This window comes from Ambystoma mexicanum, chromosome 10 (assembly GCF_040938575.1).
Source record: "Ambystoma mexicanum isolate Mex_15411 chromosome 10, UKY_AmexF1_1, whole genome shotgun sequence".
Taxonomy (NCBI): Eukaryota; Metazoa; Chordata; class Amphibia; order Caudata; family Ambystomatidae; genus Ambystoma; species Ambystoma mexicanum.
Genome location: NC_090932.1, coordinates 995458639 through 995471110, shown reverse-complemented (window position 1 = coordinate 995471110; position 12472 = coordinate 995458639). Strand labels below are relative to the sequence as shown.

Here is a 12472-nt window from a genome sequence, read left to right as displayed (position 1 = left end):
GGCTTCGTAGGCAAACGCGCCCAGTACAGTACCACGCAACTAAACTCCGAAGCTGGAACCCAATGCAGATCTCCTCACAATACATCGCTCCCCAAATAGGCATATGCCACATCACTTGCAAAGAAGAACGCTACACGGGCCAAATCAGAATAGAAATTTAATGCACAACAAAATCACCAAGCCCAAACAGCCATCAGGCCATGAACTCCAAAACACATTTCACCATTGTGGGCTGCATCCGCAAGAAATGACCAGCCACTACTTGTGTGACGCCCTGTTCCATCATGGTACACAGAGCCACATTCACGTACGAAAAGGCAACATGGAAGCGCACAGAACCGCAGGGCCGGCCCAATGGGGAGGCACTAGTCCAGCTGAAAGGCCGAAATGTTGCTCCGAGCCACCAGTACTGCGTAAGGGCATGTGGCCCATTGGCGATCGTCCCATAAGATCGTAATGCTGCTCCACTGATTAACACGAAGCAGCAGGTGTCGGGAGTAAAACCCATCTGCAGGAGTGGCATACAGATGGCAGTGGCAAAAGGGGAGGAGATACCTGTCAACCAAAAGAAAAGAAAAAGAACAGAATGGCCATCAGAACTACATTCCAACAACTCACTTCAATGATCACACTAAATCCACAGCCATATGCATGCTAGCCCACTCCAAAGGTCCATCACCACCCAAAAACCACTTGCGACTCATAACTATCTATATCGAGGAGTAAACACCATCACAAACGAGTGTACCTGTGCATGCGTCTGTCAAAACAGAATCCATCAGATGGGATTGGTAACGTGCATGGACACAAGTGTCTGAGGGCGCGTCGAGACAGGGAGGGCTCAACAAGGCCAGATAGACGATGGTCCCACTATGGCAGCCCTGCATCACATAGCGTAGGGGAGGCGGATAGATCCCAAGAAGCCCTGTACATGGCAAACTCTGTATCAAATCACCTGCCCATGCATCCATTCATCATTCCCTCATCCCGGGATCAAAACGCCTGAATATTTACTCACATAACATTAGAAATATCCATTGAGTCTGTGCGTTATGCAGCCTGCAAAATCCACAGTGCCCCAGCCCGTAATTCCAGTGTAGTGAAGTAACATGTATTTGGGAACGTCCGGCCTCATCGCCCACGTCGCTATTGCGCATCCCATACTATTCATATCAATCATTGCATCCTCGCCATGGCCCCTGTCCCAAGGACATTGAACAATAGTACGTTATATTTGCAGTCAGACCTGTGGGCATTTCCTCGCCGCCAGCTGAAAACCGAAAGCGCCGCCCTTCGAATTCCTCATTTGCAACATCACGTCGAAGAGGCATCTGTGGCCGTTTGAAATCACTAATTAATCCATCGAGTGCGGCTGTGTGTGAAAATGGCAACTGCCTTCACCCACAAATGGGACGCCCCGCCCGTCGTTGCAACTCGGTACAGTGATGCATGAGGGCCCACCGTTACTCGAGTACTACGTTCCACTGACCCTTCACAAGTCTGTTCGCGACTGCACAGATAGTATGTGAAACAATGGGACCACAGCAGAATGAACATATCAACCAATGTTACACGGCCATCGGGTACAAATACATGATTGCAATAGCAAGATGCCATTCCCCGAATTGCAGCGTTGTGCGCGGGACGTGCTCGGCCAAAGGGGAGAGCAGTTTGCACAGGTGGAATGAATCACCACAGGTGGAGGCCATACAGCCTGATAACACATAAATTGCACAGCCAGTCTCCTCCCACAACCACACCGAAATGCTACCGGCAGGACTCGCGATGTTGGCCCTGGGGGACATGATAGCACTGCAAGTACTCCAACTCCAAGAAGAAGACGAACACCAACTACAACCGGCCGCACGGAGGAGATGCAGGAGGAGGAGGAGGGCAAGGCAGGGCCAGCAAGGGCCGCCAGCACAGCCACTACCATCACGCAGGCAGCCCGCAATCCCACGCCTCCGAGCACATCCGTTCAACCTCACTGATGAGCAGATCGACACCCTCTACCGTCTGGACCGGGACACCATAGCCGCCATTGTGGACATGACACAGGCTGACCTTGTCAGCATGATAGATAGCCCAACCGCCATCCCACCCCTACTGAAGGTGGTGTCTGTACTACACTTCCTGGCCACAGGCACCTACCAGCACACAGTCGGACAGTTGCATGGCATTTCTCAGCCACTGTTCTCACGGACACTATTGCAAGTGCTCGATGCCCTCCTGCAGCACGCAGACGACTACATCTCCCTACCACGCTCGGAGCAGGAAATTACCAACACAAAAGTGGGATTCCATGCACTTGGCGGAATACCGGGTTGCATTGGTGCCATCGACTGCACCCATGTGGAATTGGTCGTCCCACATGCCATGGAGGCCCAGTACCGCAACCGAAAACAATTTCATTCTCTGAATGTACAAATGGTGTGTGACTCCAACAGGATCATTACACATTGTTGTGCCCGATTCCCTGGATCAACCCATGATTCTATGGTCTTGAGGAACTCTACAATACCACGCTACATGGAGCGACACGCAGGGAACAGATCCTGGCTACTCGGTGAGTCTCATTACATGCATGATAATGTGGGGTATGTGATTCGGCAATGACCTGGCAGGAAGGGGGGGGGGTGTGCGTACGTAGCAATGGCATTCCACATCATACGTTTATCGTCCACATACAGGTGATGCTGGATATCCACTGAAGAGATGGCTCCTCACACCAGTCCGGAACCCACGGGACCAGCATGAGGAGGACTACAACCATGCCCACTCACGTACCCGTGTAGTCATTGAACAGGCATTCGGCCTACTGAAGGGTCGTTTCCGCTGCCTCAGCAGGTCTGGCGGGGCACTCCTGTACCGCCATGAGAAGGTTGCAAAGATGGTGATGGCATGTGTCATGCTCCACAACATGTGCGTACGTAGAAATGTCCCCATGCCCCCTGACGCAGAACTGCAAGCACCTGATGATGGTCATGATGAGAGTGGGGATGTGGCAACACCTCAAGGAGTCTGCGAGGCACCGGAGGGCCGTGACATTCGTCAGCATCTCATTGATGTATGCTTCTAGCACTCACGCCTGGTGGCTGATACATGGACACGGGACTCGTGGCAAGGTGTGTGTCTGGGACATGCACAATATGGACTGTACGCCTATGATGGCCTAGTACACAAAGATCAATGTCCACACATCTCATTGGTTGATCGTGCACTGTTTATGGCATATGTGATATCATGTAGTACACCCTATCGACCCGCCACCCAAGTGAGCCCAACACACCCCCTCCACCCTCCTACCTCCCCCCCGAACACCAGTGTCCAAAGATGCTCATTGTCAGTGGGCTGTCGCTATTGCAAGCCCCCTCTCCGGGTATCAGGGGCACCCCTGCCTGTGGAGCGCAGGTTCCTCCCAGATCTACGTTGGGGGCTGCCCTGGACGGAACTTGCAACGGATGATGTCTCTGCCTGCTCACGTCCATGCATGTCCCTAAGGGTTTGCGAGAGCTCAGTGAGCACACGGCGCACTGCGGCAAGTTCGGCACATACGTCCTTGGACGTCGCATGCAGTTCCCCCCTCAGGCTCTCGGTGCTACTCTCCATTTGTGCCCTTAGTGTCTCTGTACCTCTCTCCATTTCTGCCCTAAGTGTCTCAGTTGATGTTTCTATGTCTGCCTTAGTGCCCCCACATTCATCGGCATGGTCCTTGAGGAGCGTGGCCAGTTGCTGCTGTTGCACGATTAACTGGTCGAGGGACTGTTGCCTCTGCTGGGCCATGGCCATTTGCGGGGGTGTCACAGAGGGGCTGTTGTCCTCATGTTGCCTTGCCACAGGGCTTGTGGGGGATGGCCAGTCGTCGTCTTGTGGGTGCCCCTGCGTGGTGTCCTCATGTTGTACGGGATGGGACAGACAGGGGGATTGGGACAGGCCATGGATGGATCTGACTTCGACATCCCCGTCTTCTGTGTCGGAGCATGCTGCCATCAAAGGGGTGTCACCTATGGTGCTGCTGCCACCAGAGGCAGTGCCTTCTGTGGCATCCATTGGGTGGACCTGTGGTGGTGGTGTTGTGGGCATGCTGGCTGCTGGGGTGCCTGTTGATGTTCCCTCCTCTGTGCTGCCACCTGATTTGTGCTGCTGCCGTGTCTTGATGCGTGCAGCTGAGGTGGAGGGTCTTTGGCCGTTGGTCTTGGCCCTCTTTGCAGGTGTGCTGGTAGGGGTGTCCTGATGCTCGTCGTTTGGATCGGACCCTGTGGTGGAGTAAAGGAGGGCGAGGGTTATTAATGGGTCTGTGGGTATTGGAATGGCATTGTATCACATGCATTGGGGTGGTACCTGAGGGTGATTTGGGTCGGGGCCTTGGAGGTGCTTTCATTTGTGTGTGGGGTGAGGGTGCAATTGTTTGGCAGCCTGCAGTTAGGGTGTGCCTGCTGCACGTGTAGTGCGTGTTTTAGGGGTTTTTAATTATTTATGTATTTATTGTGGGTTTTAACGTGCGCTATCAGGCCGATGTGTGTGGACGTTCTCCTGGACATGTGTTTCTGTTGCACTATGTGGACACATGGTACTTCACATGGATGGACTTTGTGGATTTGGCATTGTTTTATTTGGCCCACCTACCTGATTCTTCGGATGTCTGCACTCCTTTCTCCATCCCTCCGACTCCCTCTATGCTCTCCATTCCGATGGTGGAGGCACAGATTTCTTCCCAGGGGGTCAACTTGATGGGTGATTCTGGACCTCCCCCGGTGGCTGTGGCAATGTTGCGGTTGGCAGAGAGTATGCTGCGGACGCGTATCCGCAGGTCGTCCCATCGCTTTCGGCATTGCTGTGGGTTGCGGGGTGCGGTCCCCACCGCACTTACCCGCTGTGCCACCAGAGCCCATATGGCCTTCTTGTTTTCAAGTGCCGTCCTGGTCATTTGCGTGCAGAAGACGATGGCAGCATTCTCCTGGAGGGTCTCTGTAAGCACGGTGAGTTCCTCACGGGAGAAGTGGACCTGCCGCTTGCGGTCGCACGCTTTCTTCGCTACTTTTCCCATTTTTCTTGGTTTCGCTAGGGTGGATGTCGGGTTGGGGTGTGTCTCAGTGTAGTGTTTTTAGTGGTTGTGTGGTTTTAGTGGTTTTATAGGTGTACGGCGGGATGTTTCCCGTTCCGGGCCCATGTTTTAACTTCCGTTTCCGTATATTTCCGGTCACCGTACTTTCCGGTAGGCGCACACTGCGGTGTCCGCTGTGATGGGTGGCGGTATTGCACCTAGGGCGCCGTACGGCGGCGGTGTGGGCCGTTTTGGGGTCATTTCCGCCATCGCGGACTTTGCACTTCCGCCATGCCGTGGTGCTCGTGCCCGATGGGTCGGAATGGGCCGCACTTTGCTCCTTCGTGCAATGGCGGAAACGCTATTTACGCTGTGGCGGTCCGGTCAGTCACTTTCCGCCAGGGTCGTAATGAGGGCCGTTGTGTGATTAGAATCCGTTAATCATTTATTTGAGAAATCTAAGGCTCATTCATGTAAATATCGTGGTCATTTTTCCTATCATTAGTAAGGCAATGGTGGTCCTGCTGCTTCATTTGGAGGATGCTTAGTCCTAACTAGTTCATTAGATTTTCTGTGATTACTTCAGTTTATATGCGATCCCCATTTATAGTCTTGAAACAATCGTTCAAGGTTTATTGACCTGCCAAGCATGAACTCTGTATGCTGTTCAAATCAAGGCAATTTATGTCCACAAGTTTATGGAGTCTGGAGACTTAGCTGTTCAAAGAGAGTGTTTAGAGTTTTTTTTTTTTCTGTCCAGTGATTTTAACGTGGAACAGTGAGTCACTTGAATATGTGTATCAAACCGCCCATTTTCGAGCAACCACTGGAAGATTCGTATTGCAGTGCACACTCTGTTGAACATGCTTCATGAAGACTTCCTGCACACTTTGTATATAAGGGATAAATGGATCGGCCTGCAGTGCTTTCAGATACATAATTTTAATAGTGAGCACTTAAAAAACTTTGTTAAACGGATGTTATGGTTTAGTTGCACTAACAAAAACCTATGAAATCCAGTGAAAAAAACTTCCTTAAAGGAATGTTATGGTTACAAGTAAAACCGAAAACCCCCACAAATTTGTCAGTAGTGGTAAACTAAGCAACCATAACTTGCACCACCACCGTGCAGTGCTAAGACTAACACCTAGGACATCAAAAATTAACTCACAAATGTCATTGATGACATCAATAATGACATCACATATATAGGGCACTTGTTTTTGTTCACTGACATATCTAGGGCAGTTGTTTTTGTTCACTTACAGAATATGAAAATTCAAAAGGTGTTATATATCTAGACGTTAATGTTGTTGTATGTTGTTAAAGTACTTTCTTTAGGGTTTGGTCTCGGCTCAAGGTGCACATAAAAGGGACAATAAGCAGACCTCAACCACACAATTCATTTATATACATGAAAATGATGTTGTTTCTTTCTTCCTTACTTTAGTTTCACTGTATGTACTGCTGATTTGTGTGCAGTGTGGGTCTTCTTTTGTATTGTTTGTACGAAGACCACTGTGTAGTAAGTCTTGAATTGTTAGTTATTTTTTCCATGTTTAACAATCCTCAAAACTCTGATAAGGTAGCATTTATTATTTTACTACCCAAAATTACCAGAATAAAAATATTCTAGGTCTATGGTGCATGCTGCAGCCATTGCCTATGTGTATGTCTGATTAGGTTCCTGTATTAACAACAACACTCCAATATAATGATTTGTTTAGATGAGTACATTCTTTAATACATTACGTAGTTCATGATATTTCTCCCTATCACCCCTGACATTGTGTTACCAACATTATAAACACAAGCCCTTGTAGGGACTTTTCAGCAAAATTAATGTTATATGTTAGGTCATCAGTGATGCCATCAATGACATTTGTGATGTCATCTTTGATGTTCTGGTTGTTAGATTTAGCAGTGCAGGGCGGTGGCGCGAGTTATGGCTGCTTAGCTTGCCATAACTGGTGATTTCTGGGTTTTTCCAGTTGTACTTGTAACACTAACGTCCCTCAGACAAAGTTGTTTCACTGAACTCCATAGGTTTTTCTTAGTGCATCTTAACCATAAGGTCCCTTTAACAATGAATTTTCAGTGAATTTCATAGGTTTTTATTAGTGCAACCTAATTTACTACAACTTCCTAATATCATACTTACCCCCAATATAGCAGCATTTTTGGCCAATGTCGAACGTTTTAACTTAAAACTATGCCATTCCCATTCTAACACTGCTATACATTTTTTGTAACTTTTTCCACTGTTTTTGTGTTCGCCGATGTTCACAAACGTCTGATGTCATTGCAGACTTTCTGGACAGTGTTCCATGACCGCCCCCTCGCTGAAAGCTGAAAATCTACCCGTGCACAGCTCATAGACCTATTCTAACTCATTATCCATTAACAATCTAGGACATAGCACATGCTTGGAAGAATATTATCAAAAATTGAATTTATCTTCAAAAAAGGCATCAGCTATTGCCATTCCTCTTTCCCAGGACTCACCACCACCACAATCAGCAGCTGGAGGGCCTATATAACGGAAGAAGGGCAGTCATGCAGAAAACAATCAAGAGGACCAGCTACCCTGCAAGCCATGAAACAGGTTGTTGATCCATAGGTAGCACCCAGAGAGAATCATGGATGCGTACAGAAGTAGATTGGCTTTTCTGCAATTACTCTTGTAGAGCAGGAGCCAAGTACCCCTACTCCACCTACCCCGCCTACATTACCTGAGAAGTATGAACCAAAGAATGTGATATATACTACACCAATCAGAAGGCAAGAAGAAGAGCAACGACTCTGTGCAGTACCCATAAGAATACCTATGCCTAAGAGAATATGGGAAATAAAGTATCCATTAAGGAAACCATACCTACATCCAAGACAATATGACGGGCATTTGAATGCGATTCCTGATGAAACAAACAAACTGAATGACCAGGATGAATGATGAAGTCATACGTTACTGAATCGATTCCATAGACAGAAGATAATCAGACCTGAGAGACAGACGATTTATGAACAATGAAGAAGTACTAAGGATAAGTGACATTTTGGGATCAAGATGGAGAAACTTATGCCAGAAACGTGAGGAAGATATTTAGTTAGTTTAAACGTGTAAAGATGCAATGAAACGCAAGTAGCAAAGCAATCATGAAGCTAGCCAAATGCTTATAGGAAATAGATCGCGGCAAGCACCAACATATACATATATACCTCATAGATACATATGGCTTGAATAAAGAATGAAGGTTCCACTACTTATATAGCAGTCTTGAACAACGAGGGAAGCCCCAAATTCACTGTCACAGTTACAAAAGCAATTGAATTAAACAGAATATATTTCAGCTAAGGAGTTGGATGAGCCAAAGAGCCAAGGTCTTATCAGAACTAAAATTGGCTGACATTAGATACAATTAACATGAAAGAACAGAAGCTACTGTTCAAGAAGGTCAAGTATAAACAAAGATGTCAGAGGACTATTGGAAAATACAGTTAAACACATGAAAAATGCTCAATTCATGGTGCCCAGTCACATGATGGAAGAAAGTTGGACGCATGAGGAGATCACACCTACGCATGGAAGCCAGACAGTGCCCATACTCCTTAAAAAATCCAAGAGAACAGTACAAACTCAAGGCCAACTTCAGACACTAATTGACACTAAAACGTTGAGGTGATGATGGAATGTCCTTTTAATGGGTGGGAAGCTGGTATCGAGACAAGCTCATTCGCACCTGGTTGTTCAGTCTGCATGCTGCTCATGTAGGTGGAAAGTTATTGACGGGGTTAGTAGCCAGCCAATCATAGAGGACCACATAGTTGGGGGTCCTATAGTTGTGTAGCCAATGGGACGTCATACATTTAGTAATGTTCATAGTGGCCATTTTGAAGTGAGGGCTTAGTTGTCCCACCTGTTGTTGACTATCCAATTATTTCTCTCTGTTACAGATATTACACATATACTTAGTAGTTCCTTTAGAACCAATCCCACTTCCCGATAGGTTTTAGAAGCTTGCCACATAGGATGACGATGGTAATGACGCAGGTCTACAAGTCAGTAGTGACACATTTGGTCTATAAAACAAACGTTTTTTCTTAAATGAGTTGAGAGTTGAGTATCGATGTTAGTTGTACTGTTTTACTTACTTACATTAAAACAGAAACACCTTTTGCCAAGCTATTTGTGTTGTCTGAATTATTGATGTTTGATTAAAATCTGCATCCCCATCCATCTCAAGGGTATTGCTACTCATCTTAAAGAGCTGGAAGTCCACCGGTTCACTTGGTAGCGGAGAGGATGGTTGGATAAGATACCATCGGCCATCGACATAAGTAAACTTTAGGGTCTCGGCAATATCGCACAACCTTTGCCATTCCGGCTGACAGGACGTGAAGCTCCCCGTAGATCGTGGTTAGATATAGGACCCAAAACGTGCAAGTCAGGTGTGACAGGACCCCTAGTTTGGATAGGATCCCCTCCAACATCTACAAGAAGCGGATCGGAAAGCAGTTCAATGAAGCAGTAATGAAGACAGTGATCCCGAGGGTCAAAAGAAAAAACATGCGAACGGTCAGTGAAAGACCAAAGAGTGTGGCAAAAAAGGGATGCATGCGTAGTAAATAACGGAGAGTAATGGAGGGAGGCGGGATAAAATACAATGCAAGAGTAAGAGCATAAAATATATGTATATGGGGAAAGATATTGACTTCAGTGTTGCCAAATAATATATGAGCAAAAAAAAAAGTCATGAGGTGTAGCCACGCTATAAGGATACGCCCTGTTCCTAGATTTTAAATAATGCTAGCAGAAGCCTTAATTCAGAGCCCACTTTTGTGAGGGACATATAGGAGACGATATAAGTCTTAAAACTTTCTTAAAGGAATTGGCTTAAGTTCCAGTCAGAACAAGAATTGCAGAGGGTAAGACGAGTCCTAAGGAAAGGATTGTAAGGGGCATGTACATGTGACTGGTCAAGTATGTCTGTTTTTTTTTAATGTGGTTGGGGGCAACCAGACGTGGACTCCCTGCTCACTGTGCTTAGAGAGGCTCAGCTTCACCTCACTGATGATGCCCAACAAGGCTGAAACACGTGTATGGGGTTGCTGATGGTACTCTTGTTCAGAGAGGAATTGCCATAGCATTTCGGTGCTGGACTGCCCTTGTGGGCGGGACAAAGACTGATATGCAAATGGATATTTCCCATCTGTGAAGGTACAGTGAGCAAAAAGCAATGGCTGCGAACTCTCAATGTGGTTAATAACCACTGAACAGGTTATCATGCCTTGTTCTTTCGAGAGAGGGGCGCCTGCTACCTTTTTTGTATTTTTGAAAGGAACTTGGGGTTGGTCACCCTAGGTTACCTGGGGGCAACCAGACGTGGACTCCCTGCTCACTGTGCTTAGAGAGGCTCAGCTTCACCTCACTGATGATGCCCAACAAGGCTGAAACACGTGTATGGGGTTGCTGATGGTACTCTTGTTCAGAGAGGAATTGCCATAGCATTTCGGTGCTGGACTGCCCTTGTGGGCGGGACAAAGACTGATATGCAAATGGATATTTCCCATCTGTGAAGGTACAGTGAGCAAAAAGCAATGGCTGCGAACTCTCAATGTGGTTAATAACCACTGAACAGGTTATCATGCCTTGTTCTTTCGAGAGAGGGGCGCCTGCTACCTTTTTTGTATTTTTGAAAGGAACTTGGGGTTGGTCACCCTAGGTTACCTGGGGGCAACCAGACATGGACTCCCTGCTCACTGTGCTTAGAGAGGCTCAGCTTCACCTCACTGATGATGCCCAACAAGGCTGAAACACGTGTATGGGGTTGCTGATGGTACTCTTGTTCAGAGAGGAATTGCCATAGCATTTCGGTGCTGGACTGCCCTTGTGGGCGGGACAAAGACTGATATGCAAATGGATATTTCCCATCTGTGAAGGTACAGTGAGCAAAAAGCAATGGCTGCGAACTCTCAATGTGGTTAATAACCACTGAACAGGTTATCATGCCTTGTTCTTTCGAGAGAGGGGCGCCTGCTACCTTTTTTTGTATTTTTGAAAGGAACTTGGGGTTGGTCACCCTAGATTACCTGGGGGCAACCAGACGTGGACTCCCTGCTCACTGTGCTTAGAGAGGCTCAGCTTCACCTCACTGATGATGCCCAACAAGGCTGAAACACGTGTATGGGGTTGCTGATGGTACTCTTGTTCAGAGAGGAATTGCCATAGCATTTCGGTGCTGGACTGCCCTTGTGGGCGGGACAAAGACTGATATGCAAATGGATATTTCCCATCTGTGAAGGTACAGTGAGCAAAAAGCAATGGCTGCGAACTCTCAATGTGGTTAATAACCACTGAACAGGTTATCATGCCTTGTTCTTTCGAGAGAGGGGCGCCTGCTACCTTTTTTGTATGGTTGAAAAGTGTGGTGACGTCACTGTTGAGAAAAATAAATGTTTAAAGTAATAAAGAAATGTGGAAGTAAGACGCAAAACGTGATTGCTTTAAGCAGGATTAAAGTAAATAAATTACATTATAATGGTATTGGAGCTTGCGACGATTGGTGCTCGCTCATAAGTGTATGTTGAATACAAAATAAAATTGAAAACTGAAATTAGAGCATAAGCAAAGTGGTAATAAAAGGAGAAGTAAAAGTTAGAAATGGAAGAAGTTACGCCATTAGTGCAACTTTGCAAACAGCTAACAAAGCACATGCTTAAACTTAAAAAGTACAGTGCAGGATGGGTTAAAGGGTCTGCAGACAACATTTTTATGCTGTGGCCCCAAGGCGGGTCATTATCGAGAACAGTTCTACAGCATATGATGACATATTTGCATGCTGTATACACAGGAAAAAAGTTTTAAAAACACCTAGCGAGTCTAGAGCTTTGGAAAATGTATGAACACGAAAAGGAGGAGGAGCCTCCTTTCGATAGGCTACTCAACATATGCTAAGAGGGTGGTGAAGAGCCTTCTGCTCTGCCCACCCCATCTGAAATGAAAGACAAGATTAAGAAAGATGAAGGGTTATACCCATTAAGAGAACTTAAAGCAGCGACGGGATATAGCAATCCATCATACGTGTCACCTACGCAAAGTAGTGACAAGGGCCCAGAGAAAGACACAGAGAAAGATATAACCTCCAAAGTCGTCCTGAAGGACTAGCAGAGATGCAAATAAGGAGAGACATTATCTAGCAAGTACATCTCTAGACAAATGGAGAGAAACAAAGAGATGGAAGGGAGATAAGGATAAAACTGATGAGATAGCGCTCGTACAGAGCCAATGGCTGGGAGGACAGATTTTACTTAAACTCGATGGTAAAGACATTGAAGATGTAAGACAAAAGGAAGATCAAGACGAACAAGACAGGAGAGGCAAAGAAAGGGAGGAACAATTGAGAGATGAATGAGCGAGAATAAAAGATA

The 12472-nt window shown here is 46.7% G+C and overlaps 1 protein-coding gene across 4 annotated transcripts in view; it reads right to left on the bottom strand.

Moving 5' to 3' along the window:
• LOC138491912 (dehydrogenase/reductase SDR family member 4-like) overlaps positions 1 to 12472 on the bottom strand; it is a 594704-nt gene that overhangs the window by 125950 nt on the left and 456282 nt on the right. The window lies entirely within an intron of this gene.